Genomic DNA, 10,786 nt, shown 5'->3' on the forward strand with positions numbered 1-10,786 from the left:
GGAATGACTATAATGATTTCGATCAGCTGCTGTTATTAACTAGGGTACTGATAGTATTTCCCCTTCAAATACTGAATATCAAAAGATACAAATATTCACAACTTAGAATGAAGAGGATACATTCTGCAATCATTAAACAATTTTTTCTTTTGCTTCATTAAAACCGTATGTTATTAAGTTACCTTAACACTCTTGTCAGTAAGCATTTTCATTCCACCTCCTCCAAGTTCCTGCTAAGTGACCACGTCAACAACAATCAGTCCCAAGGTCAGCTGCGCAAAGGGAGAAAGAGAGGGTGCTGGTGTTCACATCAAAACCAGCTGTACATAATTTGATCTTGACAAAATTTGCTTTTACCTGTGTAACTCCTGCCACGTGGAATATGAGTTCAGCTTAATTAGTTACTAAGGGCACTGGTCTTCTAAGGTGTGTTGAAATACATGCAAGGAGAAGCCCTGTGCTCTAAAAAAAGACTCACGGAGCAACTTTCAGCACACAAGTTCAATTCTGGAAGAAATAGATGGATCAAGAACATTTTGAGGTAACTCATTCGTAAAGGAGCCTTCACTTCAGTAGTAGCACTGACAAGAATTACTGATGAAGGGCATAGAATTATTTTTCAAGTACACATTTCAGCTGTAGAACAGTAGAACAGGAAACAGCTGTTCTCTTTCCTAGAACCTTTTGGACCTACAGAGCACATTTCTGTGTTTGGTGGGTGATTAATAGAGTTTCCTTAATTTGTCTGGATCTGGAGCGTCAATAAGATATTAGAGATCTCCAAGAGGGATTGAAGAACATGGTGTTCTTATTTTGTTGTTGCATATTCCATATTAATTTTCTCTTCCTAAGCATTCAGTAGTTGAGGACATCAGATATAATGAAATGTCCTGTATCTTTTCTCAAGAGATAAGGACACCAAAAGACCTTACTGGAGTGTCTTTATGAAATTACAACTGAAAAACTAAAAATACCACAAGCTGTTATTTGTTTAGAAAGCCTTATTTATTTTTAACAAAATATTAAACTAATTGTGATTTTTTAATTACACAAATTGCAACTGAGATTTAAAAGAAGCCAAATGCAAGGTTTTTTTTAAATTTTATTTTGTTTGAAATTTCAGGATTTTGTGATTCTTTCTTTCCTTCAACCATTCACGCTATGGACAGAAAGGTATTAAGAACTGCTTATTCTTTTCCCAGCTTTTTCCATTTATGAAGTTTCAAAATTTCTCCCATGTCGGAGAATGGATGGGAAAATGTACAGACTGCATGCTGTTCCTTAACTTTCAAAATTTTGATGAAAAACAAAAAAAACCTTTGTATTTTCAAGGCCAGGCAGTCTCTTTTATTTTATTAATTTTCTGCAAAACATTCTTGATAAAAAGAACTTTATATAATTTATGAATGTTGAATTTACGCTACTGGCTTTAATGAGAAACAAATGAGAAAAGATATCTCTGAAAGAGTTTCACATTGAACATTTATTTATATTAAGATTTTGGGATTGGATTTGGGACAGTGGTAAAATGAATTCATATGTGAATTATATTCCTATGTATATATATGGATTTATGGAAACGGAAATCCATATTTGAGTCATGTAGAGAAAATGCATGGCAAAGAACAGAGCTCTTCTGTATTTCATTTATAAAGAAATATAGAAAGTGAGATAACACCAGTGAAGACTCTTTTACTGAAGGAGTGTTAAGCTGCTGATCACCAAAGATTCACAGGACTCACTTCTCAGTTGCTCTCAATGACTTCTGAGTAGAGAAACATCAAATGGTTGTTCTGTCAGCAGATGGTTATAATAAATGTTTTTACACGTGTGCAAATTCATTTCAACCTGTAATGAAAAGATTTTACCTCAGATTGGCTGTATGATTTCACTTGTTTCTTGAAATTCTGATGGGAAAAAAAAGCTCTTAATTTCATATGGAAAGCATCGACATTTTTGAGATTTGGAGGTTTTTTAATGAATTCACCTTTCAGCAAAGCATTTCGGGGCTATCCAATTTCTGTTTCAAGGCAAGGTGGAGATTTAAGTTTTTTGACAGTAAGACATATTCTTAACTGATCTGACGGTATGAAAATACCCAGAGAGCAACAAAAGGGTATAGATACCCTAGGAAGCTTCCCTAATACATTGTGAGTGGACACTGAGTTTCCCAAATTGAGAACATATTCCATAGATTACATAAGACTACAAGGTGGTAATTAGAAATAAGAGGTATCATTCCCAACTGGAGGACCATAAAACTCTTCCAATGTAGTGCTATATCCACTGCTGGTTTGCTTAATTATTGTTATATGCAAGCACTATCCAATTTTGCCTAGTTTGCAGTAGGATTCTTGTTGCAAGAGATGGGGCTGCCCATTATCCTATAAGGAGAATTCCAGACCACAGGAATGAGATTTTGTCTCAGCTGATCACAAAGAATATATTCCTCTGTGAAATGCAAATTAAAATTAGCTAGAACTTGTGAGATAGCAGCAGAACTTCCCAAGAAGGAAACCTTATGTACAAGATGAAATACGTGCAAAAGAAGGCAGCTCTCCGAGTATTTGGAAGGACTTTATTTCTAACAGGCTTTTCCCCCATGTAAAGTAACCAGTAGAAATAATTTCCTAAAATAGACTCTCTTAATGTGATTAAAACACTTCTTCTTGGTGAGGAGCAATAGATAGACAAAATTCCTTGTAATTAATTTGCTTTAGCAATTTATCCATTTGGGCCACAGAAAATCATTTTAACCCATTTAAAGATAGCTACCTAAAATGGCTGTGGCCCTTCTGCCAAGAAGGAAAAAAGAAAAGCTAGTGGGAAATGCAACAGGAGAAGGATTCTCAGGAGTCAAGAGGATGTCCAAGCCACAAATACATTCCAGTAGATCACTAATGAGTGAACATGTCTCATGTCTTACCGCCTGCTATAATCACTCATTTGATTTAAACAACATTTGGTTCCAATGTGTGTTTCATTTCCAGAAGGCGGGTAAAAATCTAGCTGAAAACCATATTCAGTGTTGTCTTTGCTGTTTTGATTAATTTCTAGGCAGGATGACTGTGGTTTGGGTTGCTTTGAGCACTGGCATGAAGAGTTTCCACAGTTTGGCTGGCAGTTTACTATGACCAAGTTTTGTGGCAGCTAGATTCTTTGTTAAAACCTGGTTGAAACTCAAAATTTTATTTCCACAGGAAATGCTGACATTTGGGGAGGGGGGGAAAAGGCAAGCTCCAATCAAAACTGAAAACTAATCATTTTCTGAACTCTGTGTAGAGGGAGATTCCAGGGGGTAAAAATTGCTTCAAGAAGAATGAACTGTTGGAGATTGATTCTGAGCAACAACCTGGGTGGCCCCTGGAAATTGGGGACCATGAGATCATGCAATCTCAGAAAATCAAAGATAGCCTGAAACATTCAATGTGTTGAGAAGAAAGTCCAGAATCCCTCGACACCAGCAGGGCCCTGTAACATTTCCAACTGCATGGTAGGAGGACCGGGAAAGTTAAAATTGAAAGTCTCAGATAATTTAAGAAGATTCAAATTTAGTCGTGCGAGTGCTACCCAAAGTTTCCTGACACATAACACAGGATGGCCTTGAACTGCAGATCATGGACTTTGAGATTGCTAAATATTCTGGTAGACAGAAACAGGAATGCAACCCGCTTCAGTCACCATGGAAGTTCAGTGCAGGGAGATATTGTGTTGCAAACAAAATATTTGTGAAGACCTTATTTTCAACTCTCAAATATCAGCCAAAACAGGCTCACTCCATTGTGTATGTAAATTGGCTGCTTTCAAGCATATTAAGGACCCTATTCAGTAGGATTTGCGTTACTCTGCATGAGGTGTCATTTGAAACTCTTTTGTATTGTAGGAATCAGTCCAGGGAACACACAACATAAATGTACAATCTTGCCCACGGCTATAGAAAGAATGAAATTTTGAAAAATAAAATTTATCTAGAAATCAAGTTCCTTCAGTCCCACAGAAGAGAAACACCACTCCCTTTGACCTCCCAGAAGCAACCCCCTCAAACTTTAATTGAAAAATGCTATTAAATTATAATTTGGTTGCTGATATCATTTCCAGAGAACTGACCAAGAAAGACTCTGCAGTAAGTAAAAAAAGAAGAGTAGAATCAAGGAAAAACTCTTATCCCTCGGCTCCTTTCAGTGAAACAGCTGAGTCAACTAGTCTAAAACTGAATTTGTTTACTTGCCAGCCTGTGAACAGCAGTTGAAATACGTATAAGTCAGACAGAATAAGTTCTAATCTCAAGGCAGCACACAGTGGATAGCAATTACTTTGATTTTAAGATAGGTCAATATGGAAGTAGATCCACTGAAGAGGAAAAGGTCAATTCTTGACAAATAGCAATTCCACTAGCTTTACGCCAACAGCAGTAAATTGTCTCCACTTCCATTCAGTTTTCTTTGGTACTTATTCCTCTTTCAGCTATGAACTAGTTCCTTGTTCAGAAAATTACAGATTGGCTTAGCTTTCAAAGCTACTGTTTTTCACATTTGGTGGTGACGCAGTGAGCACTGATGAACTTCCTCACCGTGGATTGACTTGCAATGTTTTCACAGCAACTGGCATTATTTAGGGATATTGTTTATGCTAGTCTTGTTAGTAAAACCATTCTTAGCCTTGGTCTCAAGGTAGCCAAGCTGTGAATGCGCACCTCTATCTCCAGCTGTGTCTTCTCTTGCAGAGAAGAAACAAGGCAATCACTCAGTTATTCTGTTCATATAACTCAGAAAACTGTCTTTCTGTTAAGAACAATGGGCCTCGTTCTTCTCTTCATTGTCCAGTCCTTTGCTGGGCTGACGCCACTGAGAGGCTGTTACACCACCACAAAACTAGTCCTACACATAGAAGCAGTCCTGGAAAATCCTGGAAATAATACTAAGAGGATTCTTCTTTGTGAAAAAAATCCACTTAATTCTTTTTAGGATTTTGTTCTTATCATATTTCGTCTTGTTGTCTGAACTGCAGAGACTTGGAAAAATAGTTACAGGTCTTGACTTCTATTCCCTAGGACAAATTCAGCAAAGTGGATTCATGTTTCACATTTTGAAGCCACATCCAGTCTTGAAACACCCATTCCCTCACACTTTCACAATACTGCTGTATCCAATCCATCTCTAAATACAGTAATGATATGTCCTTGGTTGTCTGCTCATTAACAGAAAAAGTTTCAACTCTACCCATACCGCATAGTTTAGATTAAGTATCTAACCTCGATACTTTCCAGAAGAGAAAGAAATTGTAATAGTATTTAGCTCTAATAGTTCTGAAATTTTAAAGTGTTGAAGTTTGTGAGGAACAATCTCTAAACAACTGAAAAATACATGCGTATCTATAGACATTCATGCATGCACACACATGTATACACATGCACATGTATATGTGCAGGATTTATACTGTGTTCCAGCAAGGAATGAGAAGAGTCTCCAGTACTTGGCTTAAAAATCCTCCTAACACATGGATCTTATTAAACTGTACCTCAGTCTAACTGTGGCTGAGCAAACAAAAGTGGTTCCACATGGCTGATAAAAAGTTTGATCAAGAATAGGAAAGAAAAATGTTTCTACTTGCCTTGCTGCCTCCGGAAATCTGCAGATCGAAGACTGAATTATTTTGCCTCTACTGCAATGTAGGTAATCACTGAAGTCTGACCATATCTCCATTCAAATGAGAGGGAAAATGTCAGAAGTATTCAGCCAAACAAAGCCCAGTGATTCCACATTGAAACTGAAGGAGAGCAATAGCTATACATGCAAGCCCGAAAGCTTTCCTCCCCTTACATCTTACAAACTATATTCTTCTCATAACACTGTGAAAGTAAAGAATTTGGAAGATAAATTGAGAATTTTGCTCAGATACCTTTGTTTAGAGGAGCGATACTTAAATACTACAACCTTTACTTGTTCTCTTATGCTAATTATAATAAATAAATATAATAAAAGTTGTATATGATCCTTCTTCAAATTACATAGTACTTCTTATAAAGAAGAGAACTTGTAAAATAATTTATAAATTCCGCTGGAACGTAAAGGGACACCTGTTTGCCAGCAGAAAGCTGTACAACAGCCTAAACCAGCTCTGTTATCTCTTCATTGGATGCAGTTACAGTTGCACACCCAATATATCTCCTCTACTTCCTGACAAATTCCTGCGGCACAGCAGCTTACTGTGCCATGTATGAGGGAAAATAGCTGATGCCTAATCTGCTGATACAGAAATACAAACAGCTTCTCACATTATACAACTGCTAATATGCGATCCAATATTTCTAAACTTAGATCGTTATAAATAGGGAGACACGAGGAGAGTCTAATAGAGCTATGTAGTACAAACAAGCTTGTAAGAGGCAGAGCAGGCAGTCTCGTGAAATGAGGCCCATGAAAAAATGCAAGAGAGGTAAAAGATAGTAATATAATTACTTATCTCAAATGGCACTTTACTTCCTGGAAGATGCCACTGATATCAATGGAGGTATTTCCAAAATTAGACACTTGTCAGTAAGGATAAAGTTACAGGCATATACTGATTCAAAAATAATAGAATCATGGTTAACAATCAGAGCAGCCTTTCAAATCAAACAACTGTGTGCCTTTTTTCTTTTAAGAGGTATAGGTGAAGGAAACAAACGAGGGGACGGGCAAACTGGGTATATCATGCAATAGATCTCTATAAAGTGTTCTTGGTCTCCTCCCATCTCCAGCTTTTACAACTTCTTTTCTTCAGCTCCTCTTTCCCCTCTCCATCAGGAGTGAGTGCATGTTCATCTCTGCCCTCCTGTCTACCCGGCATTGATTCATTCCTTCTCCTCAGGACTATCCCTTTCCCAATATTCAGTACACTTATCCTTGATCGACCATTGACCTCTTCATGATTCAAAAAAGTCTACAGAAATAGTAAGAAGCAGATAATGAGGTGAAAAACAATATGGAGACATATTAATGGGGTTTGGGTGGGTTGGTTGGCTGGTTTTACTGTTGCTTTATCTGCTTCTATGTTGTTCATTCCCAGAAGCCAGAGCCAGGAGGGAAAGAGCCAAGAGTGGGCTATGAATGGATCCTTGTAAGGGACCTCAGGACCCAGGAAGAAAGCAGAGGGGCTGAAGAGAGGAACTTTACACAAGACAGAGCTCTGTCCTGGAAGTCCTGTAATCTTGTTCAGCTAAAACTCCTTACTTTATTGTCATGCAAAGTATCAGCTTCCTCAGTGCAATTTAATCAGATACGAAACTAATGGAAGAATCTGTCCCTATATTTCATTCTACAGGACGAGTGCATATTATCCTCAGGGCGCTGTGTAGTACTAACCAATTGAAAAAGAGAAAATCTCTTGTGAATGTACTGTTCACATAAGATCTGGTGATAGTTGTGAGTCCACAATATTTGTTTTACATCAGTTACCAAATATTGCATTTTGATTAAAGCATCTTCCATACCAATAAGTATATATGAATATATGTTATTTCATTACAATAATCTTGCAGTTGTGTCTTTTAATTAAATTTCAAACTTAAGAACTGGCAGCTCCAGTGATTGTTGCTTATCAAGTTTGATAAAGAGAGAAAGAAACCCCACAGAAAGAAACCCCAGAAGCCCCACGGTATTTCTTTCTGAGACTACAAGGTACGTAATGAAGCAGACCCCTAGAAGTAGAAATACATGTCTTCGAATAAAACTGTGAACTCAAAATTTTTTTTTTGCTGTGGCCAGCAGTTATCAGAACTTCCTGCCATGCTAGCAAATATTAGTCTGATCTTCTGCCGCAGCAGGAGGAAATTTCTCTGCTGGTTGTGCTGAAGAAAATGGGCAGAACATCATGTTTTTATTCCCTATTCAGGCTGCAAGGCAGGAGGAAATTTGGAGGACGCTGGGCTTCCTCCAAAAGAACTCAATCTTCTAGCATCGTTGTCATCAGTGTTAACATATACAATTTTGAGGGGAAAAAAGAGAGAGAACGAGAGCACACCCTAGTCTTTTCTCTTTAAGAGAGAATGGGATCAAAGAAATCCAGACACAGCAAAAAAGGACATGACTCAGATTCATTACCACTAGGTCCTTGAAGTCCATTCATCCACTGGGTCTTTCTTACACTCGACCCTAACAGTTACACGGTTCACCCTTTATTTCAGTGGTCAGAAAAGATGGGAATTATTAAAGCCTAAAATTTTCTATGATCTTTTGTTTGACAAATCCTTTCTGACCACTGCAAAACCAGACTAGCAATACAATCATGCTGTAACCTATAGTAACCACAGATGCACTCAAGGACAACATGGATTTTTGAAGACAAGAGGACTAAAACTTATAATGTCTTTTCATTTTCAAAACACGAAAAATACTCTAAGTAGGCAACGTACAAAGTATCATATAACATACAAGACAAATGCTCTGCAGCCCATTTTCACCACAGAAATAAAAGGAATGCCAACACCAGTAATGAAAAACACTTATAGAACAGTAAGTTGCCTGGAAACAGATAAACGTATTTAAACTTTCATATTTTCTTGATGAATCTACAGAGAGTAATGAGAGAAAAGAAACATAACTTTCACATATGTCTATGTATTAAGTTTACATGGCAAGGTTTTGGTAACAGGGGGGCTACAGGAGTGGCTTCTGTGAGAAGACACCAGGAGCTGCCCCCATGTTGAGCAGAGCCCGTTACAGACAGCTCCAGTACAGACCCATTACTGGGCAAATTTCGTAGCACCTCTGTGATAACATATTCAAGAAAGGGTAAAAATGCTGTCAGAGAGAGGAGTGAGAAAAAATGCAAAAGAAGCAACCCTGCTGACACCAAGGTCATTGAAGGAGGATGAGGAGGTGCTCCAGGTGCTGGAGCAGAGATTCCCCTGCAGCCTGAGGTGAAGAACATGGTGAGGCAGGTTGTTCTCCTGCAGCTGATGGATGACCACAGTGAGGCAGATATCCACTTGCAGCCCACAGACGACTACATGCCAGAGCAGTAGGAAGCTGCAGCTCATGGAGATACTACACTGGAACAGGCTCCTGGCAGGAGCTGCAGTCTGTGGAGAGGAGCAAACCTTCTGGCAGGACTGGTGACCCTGCAGGGGACCTACACTGGGGCATTTTGTTCCTGAAGGACTGCACCACATGGGGAGGACCCACACAAGAGCAGTTTGTGAAGAACTGCAGCCCATGGGAAGGACCTACACTGCAGCAGCTCATGAAGGACTGTCTACTGTGGGAGGGACCCCATGGCAGTGACAGAAATGAAGTGTTATGAGCTGACCAAAATCTGCCATCTTCATCCACCTGCGGCCCTTGGGGCAGTGGAGGAGGAGATAGAAGAGTCAGGAGCAAAGGAATGAAGTTGAGCCTGGAAAGAAAGGGGGAAGGTGTTTTTAGTTTTGTTTTTGTTAATCACCATGCTAGTCTATTTCTAATTGGAAATAAATTAAATTAATCTTCCCCATGTCAAGTCTGTTTTCCCGTAATGGTAATTGGTGAATGATTGCCCTGCCCTTATCTCAACCCACGAGCTTTTTTCATCTTAATTTCTCCCCCTGTCCTGGTGAGGAGGGGGAGTGGGAGAAAAACCAGCCAAGGTTAACCCACCACAGTTCATTTTTGGAGACATAAAGAGCAATTAGAATGACAGAACAAAGAGAAATAGTTGGCTATATTTGCAACAGAAATATTTTGCACTCTCCATCTGATTTCAAAGTTTGTTTATAATGATAATATCAAATTATATCAAATGTTGCCATTATAGTTCATTCACAAAAATCATAAAACAATTTTTTAAGTGACATAGGTACAGTACTTGTATTTAAAGCATTCAGTCCACATCTGAATAGCAACCTAACTGAAAATCCTGCAAATCACAGGATTTACTTATGACTATTACAGTTGCATAATAATTTATAGATCAAATTATAGAGGACAACGACCACAACACATCCCAACCAATACTGATACTACTTATAGAATCCCCATTACTAAATGTAAATAGGAAGGAATAACTGCTACAGCTTTGATTTGTATGTTACAGCTTTTCTGCTGCATTAACAAACTTACCAGTCAAAAATGACACTTCATATTTTACAGCCGGCATATTTGACCACATTTAACAAATGTGTTCATCTTCCTTTCATAAAAAGAAGTTATATAAATCACCTTGATCCTTTGAGCAGTCATTGAATACGCTAAGCTCCAATGAAATCCAGAGAAATAGGACTAGAAGGGACCTCAGCTGTTCACCTAGTTCAAGATCATCTGCTCCTACATGATCCCTCAGAGATGCTTCTTTATTGTCATCGAGGGAGATGTCCCAGCCACCCAGGTATTCTATTCCAGATATTCAGAGTGGGGAGAAAGGGAAGAAAAAGACTCAGAGAGCCTAGAGATGGAGGTGGAAAGGGTAGCAGAGGTTTGCCTATGACTGAGGAACACAAAAAGTGTAGTATACGGAGAACAGAGAGAACATGGGAGGCACATACTTTTATTAAAAGGAATTAAGTTGCAAAAGCAAGGCCTTAGTACTGACAGTTTAGGATCTTGTATTAGCTCTATTTACACATTAGTGTTGCTTCTTTGCAGTCACAACAATGCCCAAACCAGGCTGGAAGTAAAAAGTTAATGGACAAACAATTTCTGCAGATTACAGAAATTAATGTCATGCTATTGTTTTTGAGAGTCTTCACTCAAATGAGTATTTCAAAGGGGAACACAAACACAAGACCTTGTGTTTATAGTTCAGTGCAATTTTTGATGATGTTCATGGATAA

At 38.4% G+C, this 10,786-nt stretch overlaps 1 long non-coding RNA gene across 1 annotated transcript; it reads left to right on the forward strand.

The window, feature by feature from the left end:
• The first annotated feature begins 413 nt into the window (after nt 1-413).
• Nucleotides 414-9,385, forward strand: LOC134513972 (uncharacterized). The gene is made up of 3 exons (XR_010070585.1): nt 414-541; nt 1,124-1,173; nt 7,048-9,385. It is a non-coding gene; the product is annotated as an uncharacterized LOC134513972 (long non-coding RNA).
• The last annotated feature ends 1,401 nt before the right edge of the window (nt 9,386-10,786 follow it).

Source organism: Chroicocephalus ridibundus, chromosome 3 (genome assembly GCF_963924245.1).
Source record: "Chroicocephalus ridibundus chromosome 3, bChrRid1.1, whole genome shotgun sequence".
NCBI classification, from domain to species: domain Eukaryota; kingdom Metazoa; phylum Chordata; class Aves; order Charadriiformes; family Laridae; genus Chroicocephalus; species Chroicocephalus ridibundus.